The sequence below is a fragment of the Manacus candei genome, unplaced genomic scaffold (assembly GCF_025592945.1).
Source record: "Manacus candei isolate 608988 ecotype Guabito, Panama unplaced genomic scaffold, ASM2559294v1 h1tg000067l, whole genome shotgun sequence".
Taxonomy (NCBI): domain Eukaryota; kingdom Metazoa; phylum Chordata; class Aves; order Passeriformes; family Pipridae; genus Manacus; species Manacus candei.
This window is the reverse complement of record NW_026138115.1, coordinates 1,560,310-1,572,809: the sequence shown is the minus strand read 5'-3', so window position 1 is coordinate 1,572,809 and position 12,500 is coordinate 1,560,310.

The window sequence follows — 12,500 nt, the reverse complement described above, 5'->3', positions numbered from 1 at the left end:
AAATATTTAATTTGGATACATAAATACCTCTTAATACCTAGAATTACAATGCTAGAAGATTGTCACTGTAGTCCCCTAATGAGGACTTTGAGGAAAGACAGTAAATGAAACAGGGTCTGACATCCAGTGTAGTCCTATACAGCTGCTCTACCACATGACATTTCTAAATGGACTTCCCTACAACAGCATTTGACAAGTGATGAAAGCTGGGTTGTTAAACCTGACAGTATCTCAAATCTGTATCTCCAGGACACTTTTCGTTAAAAGGCTCTCAGCTTTGGGTCTTCCTGAACAGAATTCCTACTTCAAAAATTGCACTGGTACATTAAACAAGTCCACTTGTTTATCGTGTCCTATTTTCTAGAAGAAATCAAGGATTTAAAGACGTCTACCTGAGACACCAAAAAGAGGACCTGAATTCTTGGACGGTGGAAGCACAAGATAATTTATCACCTTTCCAAGAAATGCATAAAATAATATAAAATATAAATGTGTAGAATATAAACTTTATATTTTATATATGTTATATTTCGTATAAAATATATATAATATATTATATAATGTATAAAATATTATATATATTTTATACAATATACTATGTAGGCATATATATTCATGTTATTACATTTTCAAAACCCTGAATTTCATTTAAATTTTATTTGCCAATGTAGCTGATTTGGGGTACATATTTCAAAATTGTCATTTTTAAGTATGTGAGAATATGTAGTGCATATAATATTCATTAAATGAATGACTGCCCCCTCCTACCTTTCCAAATTCCAATATTCTAGTCACTTAAAAAAGAAGTATTTATGATAATCTGTTCCTCCAAAATGCTTTAAGAACAATAATAACCCAATTTCCCCCTGAAGTAGGTGTGTACATTCATCTTCAGTAATACTTGGTCCAGCCATTTAAGGAATGCCTGGAGTCCCCTGCTCTGAGGCACTAGTGTCTTGCTCTGAGGACTTCAGATGTAACCAACTCAGGAGATCTGAGGGGCTGTCCCATAAAATATAGCACCAGTCCTTAGTGTGACCACAGAACCCATGGCCTACAGGGCCATATTCCTACTACTTGACCGTGATCAGGCACCCTATTGTGCTCCCTCCATCTCTGTAGATTTTCTCTTTACATAGAATCATAGAATGGTTTGGATTGGAAGGGACCTTAATGTTCATCTAGTTCCAACTCCTCTGCTATGGGCAGGGGTACCTTTACATGATCAGGTTGCTCAAAGCCCCATCCAACCTGGCCTTGAACACTTCCAGGAATGGGGCATCCACAACTTCTCTGGGCAACCTATGTCAGTGCTTCACCAGCCTCACAGTAGAGAACTTCTTCTTTATATCTAACCTAAATCTACCCTCTTTCATGTATCATGTTGAGGAGGAAGTATAGCAAATAACTGTCAAAAATAATCTAATTTAGTATTTGGGAGACTCTAAAAAAGATGGAAAAAGACAGATTTGGACATAAAACTAGCTGATATGATCCTATGCCCAATGTCTTACACCTTTAAAACACTGCTTAGTTTCTACAAATGCTTGAATGTCTGTCTTTGTTGTAGATTCCCTAAATATCTCCTTCTGGACAGAGGAAGAGCCACCTTCATTTTGACAATGTAGGCATGTCCATCCAGTTGCTGTGCAGACTCACAAGCTAGGCATTTCTGTGGCCATCTGTCTCAGTCACAGGGCTCAAACTCTTGTTTCAGCCCATGCCTGCCAGATAAAATACTACATGAAACAGCAGCAGTACCTTCTTTTCCCTGAAAACCACCTAAAGTACTCATACTTCCTCTGCTGCCAGAGTAAGCACATATTATGCCTCTCCTTGGAGAGTTTCCTGATCATCATGAATGGTTTACTGGGGACCAGACTATTCCTTCTCTTTCTCATGGAGTCCCTTCACTGCCATCAAGAGACCAAGTGATGAAGGACTAAACTCAGTATTCAGTAGCTATAGCACCAACTAAGGGGGTAAAGACGTATTTTCCAGTTTCTACATCAGTAAATGGTTAAATTTAAATATTTGAATGTTCAGCACCACAGCCCCTAAAATGTCACAATAAATACCTGCCAGACTCTGGGAGAGGTGTGCAAATGTTACAGCAAACAGCATAATTGATCTATACCTTTTCTTTTTCAGAAATAATCTACAAAAAACTTTGATCTCTGCAAAAATGTTTTCCATGTCTAAAGCAAATTACATGAGTAGTGTGAATGGACAGGCTCTAAGTGTCAAAGTCTTGGATATAAATGAACATACCTAAACAAGATCTAAACAAGTCTTGCAAAATGGTTTGAAAAAATATGACAGGCTCATTTGTAATTTCCAATCCAAAGCACCTTGAAACTTCAAGGTGGATAAAATCTGGGTCCGAAAGTATCTCTCACCCTGGTCCATCTCTGCCTGAAAGGGAAATGTGAAACACTTTGTCCTTATCTTTAGGTATGTACTTACATAATGCTATGACAAAGGCTGTTGCTTTAGGCTGTTGCTTAATGCCATGTTCATGTCTGTGCAGCTGAGACCCAAGAAAGTGAGAGTTTTGATGTCTTTCTGTAATCAGCTTTCAGATGGTATTAGATGTTTCCTGTTGACAAGTTAAAATAAAAAGCTCCATACACGTTTTCTCTTGAATAAATTATTTGTGTTTGAGATTACATGAAACCTCTCTGCTTCTGTTCCCGAGATGAGAAGCAAGACTGGACTTGATTTACTGGAGAGCAAGCCAGAGGTTTTGTGGTTCATAAATTAGTATCATTAAACAAACATAAAACATCAAAAGTACTCAGTATGAAGAAACTTAATGTAGCTCTACTGTGGTTTATGAGTGAAGTCTGTTACAGATGCTCTCCTCTGTCTCATCTCTTCCTATAGGAAAGAGATTTGTCCCTTATTGTTCTCTTTATGGAAATTATGAGTTTATTAACAGTTAATGGTAAATTCAGTAAGAGAAACTGCTCAAGACTGAATTCAAAAACAACTAATCAAACTGGCTTTCCTGTGATGGGATTTATTCCCTAAATCTTCAAGGAGAAACTGTGTGTAAGTAAAGAGTAGGAAAGAAAATGGGGATCTTCTTTGAAAGGCAAGGCTAAAAGGAATCCTCTGTGCGCAAAAGACGTAGGGCTCTGTCAAACCATGTCATGAGCTGTACTTGAAGAGTGTATGAAAAGGTTGGAGGAAATGATCTGTCCCCTCTATTCTGCACTTGTGAGACAACTTCTGCACTACTTCATCCAGTTTGGGGATCCCCAGTAGAAGAAGGATGTGGACATAATGGAGCAGGGCAAGATCTGCAGAAGGTTTGTAAGATACCTGAGGGACTGGAACATGGGGTTCATAAGAATATGCTGAGAGACCTGGGATTACTCAGCCTAGAGAAGAGAACATGAAGGCATCTTAGTGCTGTCTACAACTACTCATGGAAAAACAACATCTTTCTGTTATAAACCTCACCATCTTGCTTTATGGAAGACTTTTTCAAATGGAGTGAAAAGCATTTTTCATTGCACAAAAGATTACAAAAAGGATTTTTTTCCATCAACTCAAGCCTAACCTTGCAAGATTTTCAATAAAGCAGGTGAAGCTTTCCTTAAGATTAGAACAAAAGACAAATAGTGGAGTTGGACATCTGCCACAGCAAAATAATTTCTGTCCCTCTTGGAAATATCTTTATACTCATTCAGTGTCTGATTTGATAGGTGATTTCTTTTATTATATGGTCATTGTATCTGGTTTGATTAGATCATAGTTTATTTGACTTGATAGGTAGTACATACTGGTCCATAAAAGATGGATCAGTTTGGACAGGTGCCATGGCTTGGAGCTCAGCCAAAAACATTGATATTTCTGTGATATGTTCACTTTGGATAGGGATGTACCATTCCCCTTAGCAAGTGGCCTTATGCTTTAACAATTATGGGATATATATACAGTATGTAACCAAACATACTTTTTCTCAGATTCTGAATTATGGAGCCCCGAAGTGCCTTCCTCACTACCTTCAGTTTAGGTTTACTGTTACAAGTAAAGTATGTAGCATCTATTAAGAATTATTGCACTGTGTTGCTATTTTTGGTTAATAAAATTTTTTAAATGCTATTTCTTGCTCATGTCACTGTGCCATGTTTATTTGTGAGCTCTTTAGGAAAAACTTGCAGTTACTCGATGCTCAGATGATCTACTCTCTTTTTTTATTATTATTACTGATAGAACTAAAGCAAAAAAAATTTTGGAGTATCACTTGTAACGCTGTACTTGGTGTATAATATCCCATTCTAGGCTTTGTTTTCAAGAGTGATGCATATTAATTGAGAAAGTACAGAGGAAAATTAAAAGGGGATGAGAAAAGCCCATGAGGTCTGGAGAGTGTGAACTATGTAGAAAGACTGAAACATTTGGGGTTGTTGAGCTAAGGGAAGAGGAGGGATGAAGGAGAAATGATAGCAGTCTTTATATCTCTGAATGTTTGCTGTAAGAAATAAGGCAATAAAGTATCCTCCATATCAACTGGGGATGAGAGGAAAGTAATAACTTTAAATAGCAAAAAGGAAAACTTAAAGTTAGGTATTAGAAAAGACTTTCTAACAAATAATGTAGTTAAAACTGAAATAGGTTGCCTAAAGAGTTTGCATATCTCCACCACATGACCTGATCACTGAATGTTTTTAAACTCATCTCAGGAAAACACTGAATTCTGGCCCAGTGTGGAGACCTGAATGGTCTTTTCAGTTTCTATTTAGTCTTTTGTGCCTCTAAAAACTCCAATAGCCACAGGTACAACCTTTGCTCCCCATAAATATGTTTCTGGGACACTTGAACTGCAGCTTTTTGCTGCCACCACAGATGGAGCTGGCTCAAATGCTGACTAGGAGCTATAGCTCCTTTTCTGTGAAGGGTGAAAACCTATTTAGAAATACCTGTCAATGTTTTGCATCTCAAACAAAGGAATGATTTTAAGGACACTGTTTTAAAGTATTCTGTTTAAATTGTATAAATTTAAACTAAATAAATTAGTCTGCTAAATAAATTAGCAGACTAAGCTGACCATAGATTGTCAAAAATATGATGGAAAATCAGGCAAAAGCCTGTGGGAGGACTGCATCCTACAGGCCAGCCCTCTGTTAGGTCTATTAGGTTTTGTTTCTTCTTCACTGTAAGCTTCAGCTTGGGTCCAAGCTGTGTAATTCTAAGATAGAGCCTCTCCTTCCCCCAGAAAACAGAAGAACCTGGGACAGTCCTAGGATCATCAAAGAGCAGCTCCCTTTGGAATACAAGAACTCTGATTTGTGAGTGTGGTAAGATGACACTGCATGGGGCTTGATGTCTGGCTGGGCCTAAACCACAACAACAAAATATTTGCAATGAGTTGGGACACCTGCCAAAATCAGTCAAAGCCTAATTGCTCATGGTAAATTCAATATATTATTAAAGAAAAACAGAAAGATAATAAAAAAGAGAATAAAATAAGTTAATGTTGTTATAAAGCAGAAAGCTTGAACTTATGCCATTGGAGAAAGAGTTTTATCTGTTGGAGACATTGCTCTCCACAGGATCATAGAATGGTTTGGATTGGAAGGGACCTTAATGTTCATCTAGTTCCAATCCCAGTGCCATGGGCAGGGACACCTTCCACTAGACCAGGTTGCTCAGGGCCCCATCCAACCTGGCCTTGAACACTTTCAGGGATGGGACATCCACAACTTATATGGGAACCTGTGCCAGTGCCTCACCAGCTTCTTAATGAAAAATCGCTGTCTCACAAGATCTAATAATGCCTGATGCAGTACCTTACACGAGCTTCAAAGGTGCAAAGAGTGGTATAGCTCTGCAAAGTGGAAGAAGATAAAGGGAACATGTTCCCTCTTTCGGAACTTTTGCTGTAATTTACTATTCCCAAAATAATACCTCAGTATATAATCTCAGAAACTGTTTCTCCTGACATCCTTTTTCTCTTTCTTCAACTGATATGAATACAGTTGCCATGAATTTTTCTTGGGAAGACAAAAATATTACCTCACAATCTATCTGAAATGCGATGGACCCTTTTCTACCAATCTTGGAAAGTCAGCTTATGAGAAAGGTGCAAAACAGGAAGACTGAACAGCAGTGTCTCTTTGTACAGACCAGATGGAGAGAGTAGTGACATGGGATATTGCCTTCACTTGGATACCGCGGCTGGCAGCAACTGGAAAAGTGTGACTGATTAGTTTTCTTTGTTCATGCCTTCAGAAAGATTTGGGTCTTCCAGATTCATTCCTATTCTATTTTTAGGAGGATTCTTGTTGCTCCATTCCAAGAATGTATTATTTGTTTTGCTGTCTGTTCAGCATTCATTACTTTAGATCCAAGAGAAGGGAGGAAACAACAAACCAATTTCTTCCATTCATTTTTCACTTTTTTAGCCCAAGGGTCAGCTTTAGCATTCAGGGAGCAATATGCTTTGTGACCTAAAATCCTGAGGACAGCAAACAAAGCGTAATCTTTGCTGATTGTATTAGTAGCTTGCTTTTTCACGAGGAAGAGACTATTAGCTTTGCTTACACCCATTGTGAATTCCATCATGGGATCCTCTATTTCTCTGTCATCTCCCTTTAATGAGTTCACGGTCTTTTAATTAAAGTGAATGAAGCTGAGCGTGACAAGCATTGGCAAGTGGGAGGAAGGAATAAAATGATGTCTGCTCGTGTAAGCAAGTTATTTTGTATTATTTACACATAACACCACTGAAGTGTCTCACTTGTAAAATGCAGTGGGAGGTACTGATGTGTCAGGAATACTAATTTATTCTCCAATAAACCGAGGCATTTGTCACAGTTACATTTGCACATGAGTTAGCCACTTTTTCTGGGTTTTCAGTTTCATTTTTAAACAAACAAAAAAAGTTACAACCATTCCTTATTGTTTCTAAAATCTTTACAATGCACAGACCATGACATCCTCTCCACAGATGCGGCACTGGCAGTGACAGAGAATGTTCCTCTTCCTCCCTATCCCTGCTGTCAAGCACCTTTGGTCTGGCCAATGAAAGCCTCTGCACAGAGGTCCCTGGTTGTTATTTTCCTTTATATATGTATGTCTGAGGTAGGAAGGCTCAATACCACCTTAATCGTGACAAGTCAGGAGAGAAGCAGCATCTGAAAATAGATGCCTCACAACCTAGAATAATCACTGCTCCTAAATCAGACAGATTTTGCCTTCAGATAGGAAGAACATATCAAACTGTCTCTATCTGCAGATGTTTTTCAGGTGGGTTAATAGGATTTGGGCCTTTCTACTTCATTTGCCACTAAGTTCCAGATATATTGATGTTCTCTGTGATGTGGGACAACCCTGATGAGGACTGGACTGAGGTCCCTAGACTCCAAGGTTTTCTGTTTTATCAAAGGCATATGGGGCTACCTTACATTTTGGAAGGGTGAAAACTATTAGAAGTTGTGGAAAAAAAATAGATAATGTGTAGGGAAAAACCCATTCTTAAGTATTTTGACAGGTTCATATTCAATAAAAGTTTCTTGAAAACTATTAGCTTGTGGAATATTGTCTTAAAGGAGTGTGATACGCATAATATGATACTGAGCACTGTCCTACAGAGTGGTTAGTGAGATAATTCTTTCTTCTGGTTTTCAGTATCACTGTCTTTGTGAAATGTTTCAAGATATGTAGAAGAAAAAAACAATGCAGATGCTGTAGAGGTGCAAATAATACTTCACAATATTTAAAAGAAAAATTGTTTAAGACACACTATGTAAGACATCAGGAGTGAATTTGGCTCACTACGTGTCTTCTTCTCCCCATATTTTTAATTCTTGTTTGTATCATATCATCTAAAGATAAAAGAATCTGAGTGTTTGATGTAGCACTTTTGTCTTTCAGTGTTTGGAGAACTGAAAACTCATTATTTTTTCCCAATTGTATTTTCTAATGTGAAAGTCCCAGAACCTGTAAATAATTTACACTCCTTTTGAAGTTTCTTTATCAGTTTCAGTTCAGCAATATTCAAACAGAGATCAGAGGCAAGATGAATATTCTCGTGATAGCCTTTGACTGTAAGATAATGTGGCAGAATATTTGAAATGTGATGGGAACGTCCCAATGGTTCAAAGCAAAGTGCAATGTAGTAATGTTCACATTTCATTCATTATGTTACCTCCCTGCATTTAAAAGTTCTTTGTGTCTTTTAAAGAAGGAAACTCAATTTCACAAGTGCTGACACGTTAAACACATACTACATTGCTCTGAAAGATGTCTTCATTAGCTTTGCCTCATTGGTGAGCAAAATTAAATGGCTGATGATGACCCAAATTCAGCTCACTTTTGAATACCATGGACAAACTTATATTGTGTTAAAAAACTACCAAGTGACAGAAACACTGAAATTCCATTTGAGTTTTTCATGAGCTCGGTCTTTCAGGGACAGGGAGAAAAAAGGGTTGATCTGTATAAAATGAAAAGGGAGCTTTTTCCTATTCCCTTACCTCAAGTTATTTAAAAAAAAAAAAAAAAAAAAGCTGCCAGAAGGCAATCACACTTAATTTGGTAATTTTCAAAATTTCATTTCCTGATGCAATTTTGATGACTCTTTACTACACCTTCTACCTTGTCTTCTTTAAGGTAGTTTTTTATTGTGCAGTAGTTTAGTGAAATTTCACTGCCGTATCCTCCTGATTCCTTTTCCTACAGACCTTTTTTGGGGGAAGGTAGTGTACTAGGGGTTTGAGTAGCAGCCCAGCTCTTCTAGGAGGTATGCCAGAGGATGAAGTCCTTTTTTAGCAAGAAGGAACTGGTCCACGGGGATGGTAAATAACAATTGGTCCCTATTCAAGGCAGAGGACTGATGTAGATAATTTCTTAAGGTTCTGTGCAGTGCTATCTTCTTCTGGGTATTTGATTAGCTTATAAAATGAGAGTCTACACATGTTAACAGTTTCACAGTGGCATCCCTTTTGCAAAAGAATTCCCTTGAGAACTCTGACTGGGTCCATAAAATTCTCCTTCTCAAGGCCGTATGCCCCCTTTTCAATACTTTTAATTAGTATCTTGGTAATTATGTCATGGAGTATGGTTCTTAAATATATGCTGACATTTCAGACTCAGAACTGAATTCACAATGTGGTTGCTGATTATATTGTTTCAAAGTGTGTCCAGAGTGTGTCAATGTCAAGAAATCAAATGTGCTATGACAGGAGACACACTGCAGAGCTCACTGCTCATCTCAAACAGATCATCTGATCTCAGGACAGGTGAAAATTCTGTCTGAATGGAGTAAAGGAAGGAGTGTTTATTTCCATTAGAAATAAATAGACTTTAGAAGCTTTTTCACGGACATTTAAATCTTGGTGATAAACAGAACTGGTGGAGACAGCTTTTCCTTCAGGATTACAGGAGGCTACTGCAGGCAAAATTCCCCATGAACTGGGAATTCTACCCTTACTGCCAGCAATCTTTTATTCATTCCTTTGTATCAGCTAATGCAACCTTGGGGTGGGAAGGAATGTTTTCAAAAGCCAAGAAAATTCTCTTCCTGGGTTTTTAATAATGTATGACTGTGCAGCATTTTCTATTTTGCCTTCCCCTCAAAATAGTGCCTCTTAAATTAGTGCCAATTGCCAGATCCATCATGAATCTTTCTGTCATCTAACATGATATAAACTGACCTGGAGCCACTACTTGAACAGGCAATCTCTAAGACAAATTGTTATGTAGCAAAATATTTACAGGAATGTAATTGGGAAGAAGGGCTACATTATATATCCCTTATTCTAATCTACCCATCACAGCAATAAGGGGCAGCATCAGGGATGCAAGACATATTTTGATGTCCATGATGTATGTGTATCTCCAATGAGGAAAGGTAACGCCCTACCAATTAATTACCTTCCCACTTCTTTCACCACTCTGTCAGCTCTTCTCTACCAGCTTCTTTCTAAGCTGGGAGTGCCCCGTGCAAACACAGACAGCGACCTCGTCCTCCCTGTGGGAAGACCCACCAGTGGGCTCAGGGTATGTGCCAAGCAGATTAAGCTAGTTTGAGGAGCCAGATTTGTCAGACTGCTTTTGCTCCGACTTCAGTTGCATTTTCAGCTCTCATTTATGAAAGAAAAAATGTCAATTTCTTTAAGACTTACAGCAGCCAAGGAGCTGGCTGGGCTCCCTGGAGAGTGCCGACTCCTACAGGGCTGAATACTCGTCCTTTCCTCGGTAGAGACCAGGATTGAAGTAGAAGGCAATGTTTTTTCTTGTCTCTGCATTCAGGTACTTCTGCATTTGTCCCTTGAGTCACTGCAATTTGGATTGTTTGCTTGTCAAGTTGCAGTGCCAGCAGTACAAGGAGAAGCTTCTTGAACTTCAGAAGCATTCCTGAGCATTAGAATTAAATTCTACATTAAGCTAATGGCCTGAAATGGTAAGAATTTGAGCACTGTTACAGCTTGTCTGTGTGATAATTATATTGTTTTCAGGAGAATTTTAAACCTAAAACTCTTTTGTGAAGAATATTTTGCCCACTGGTGGTTTGAGGGTAACATCTGACTTATTCTTCTTGTGTGAGCAACTGTGGGGAATTCAGGAGTCACACAGAAAGTTACAAACTTAATTTGCCTTTAAATTACTTGGCATAAAGTAAATTTATGATGTGTGTGAGTGAGTCCTTCAGTACATAACAGCTGCTGATCGTGGAAGTTTATAGGGATCAAAAGGGATGTAATTCACACCAAATTTGTTGGGCAATGTTGCTCCCCCTTGTGATTACTGTAACACATAGTAAGGTCAGCAGGGGTGCTGCAGCCTTGACTTACAAAGATGTTTTTGCTTGTCAGGTAGTAGAAATTGGTAGGTGTAGATCTGACCTCCAGGCTTCCATTGCTGGTACAACCAGATCCATTGCACTGTGGAGTGAAAAAAAATAAAAGGAAAAAAACAACTTTATTCTGGCCATGACTAAAATATGCTGATGTGGAAGTTTACAAAGATTACAGTGTAAACCCAAAAATTTGTTATTGTAATCTCATTTACTACTGTAAAGGAAGGGAAAGTATGAATTTACAGTGCACTAGGTATGGATATCTAGCTGAACAGATAGTACTGCAGTGCCTGAGCCTTCTCCTGCAGTCATTTCTGTGCTTCTTTGCCCAACACTACCTAACATAAAGATCAACTTCCCTGCCAGTGGAGTGTGGGCTCCAGACTGTTCTCCTTGCATAGGAGTGCCTGGAACACTGGCCTACAGGTACAGTTCTTTCTCTCTTATGTAGTGACTTACATGTCCTTCTGCAGAGACATCTGCCTTCAATGTGGTTTGAGGAGCAAATCTTCTTCCCAATGCCAGCCTTTTGTAGAATACCTCCAGGGAACCAGGACCTGCTTGGTCTATCTTGGGCTTGGAAGTTTCCCTCTTCTGGGTTCATCCTTTATCCTATTATTGTAAACAGTGAACCCCTTCCAATGTATTCTAAAGAGGGACAGTATTTGCCCATCTTTGTGAAAGAAAAGTTGTGGCTATTCTCTCTTGGGTGAGGGGGCTGGATCTGGAGCCAGGATAGGTGAGGCATCAGTCTGCAACATGGACTGAAGCACTCGTGCTTTGAAAAGTAGTATTTGTTTAAGCAAACATCTGTGTCTGCTGTTTATTAATGCCCAGTTCAAACCATCTCCATTCCCAGTTTGACAGTGACTCTCTGAGTAACTATCCCAGTGCTGCCCAGGGGACCTGTGAAGCAAGTTGGGGCATCTGGATTCCACTGTGTGAAATTGGCTGCTTGAAATTTATGCACTGTGTTAAGTTGCAGGTATCAACATTTTTTGTTGAAAGACAAAGTGCAAATGAAAACATAAAGAAAGAAGTCAAATGCTTCTGAGTGAATTCCACTTTGGTAATTCAGTACAGACAGACTTCACTTGAAAAATTCAACGTTCTTGGCCTCCTTTATGATATGCTTAGCAGCAGGAGTCTGTCAGAGAGAATGCACTTTGTCTTCAGACTGGATACCACATGTCACTGTGGCTGATTCTTCATTGAGGGAATTAATTGCCTTGTGTAACTGCAACCTGATGCAATGAGGCAACAGTAGGTTTAAAATGGGGCTCAAAGGGAATAGCATTTAAGTATATTAAAATGCAACAAGGAACCAACATTACTATCTCTCCTCAAAGTGGGAACTTGGTCTCCCTTTGTATAAATGTAAGATTTAAATGTGATATCAGTGATGCAAAGCTAAAAATTGGTTCTGTATTGCCTAAGGTATCTAAATACGACATATGGTAAGTGGGGCTGTACGGATACGAATCCATTTAAAATCCTTTTCGGCAGCAAGACTCAATTGTCATGTTTTGTTAGGTCTGTTTTGTTAAGCAAAGGCAGAGCTTATGTGCACATGCAGTGCAAGAAAGGATTTCCTACTATGCCCCAGGAAAACTGACAAACCAAACTATTCTCTAATTGAGTTGTGTTCCACTGTACTGAAAAATGTGGTCTTTTTAGCACACAGCTT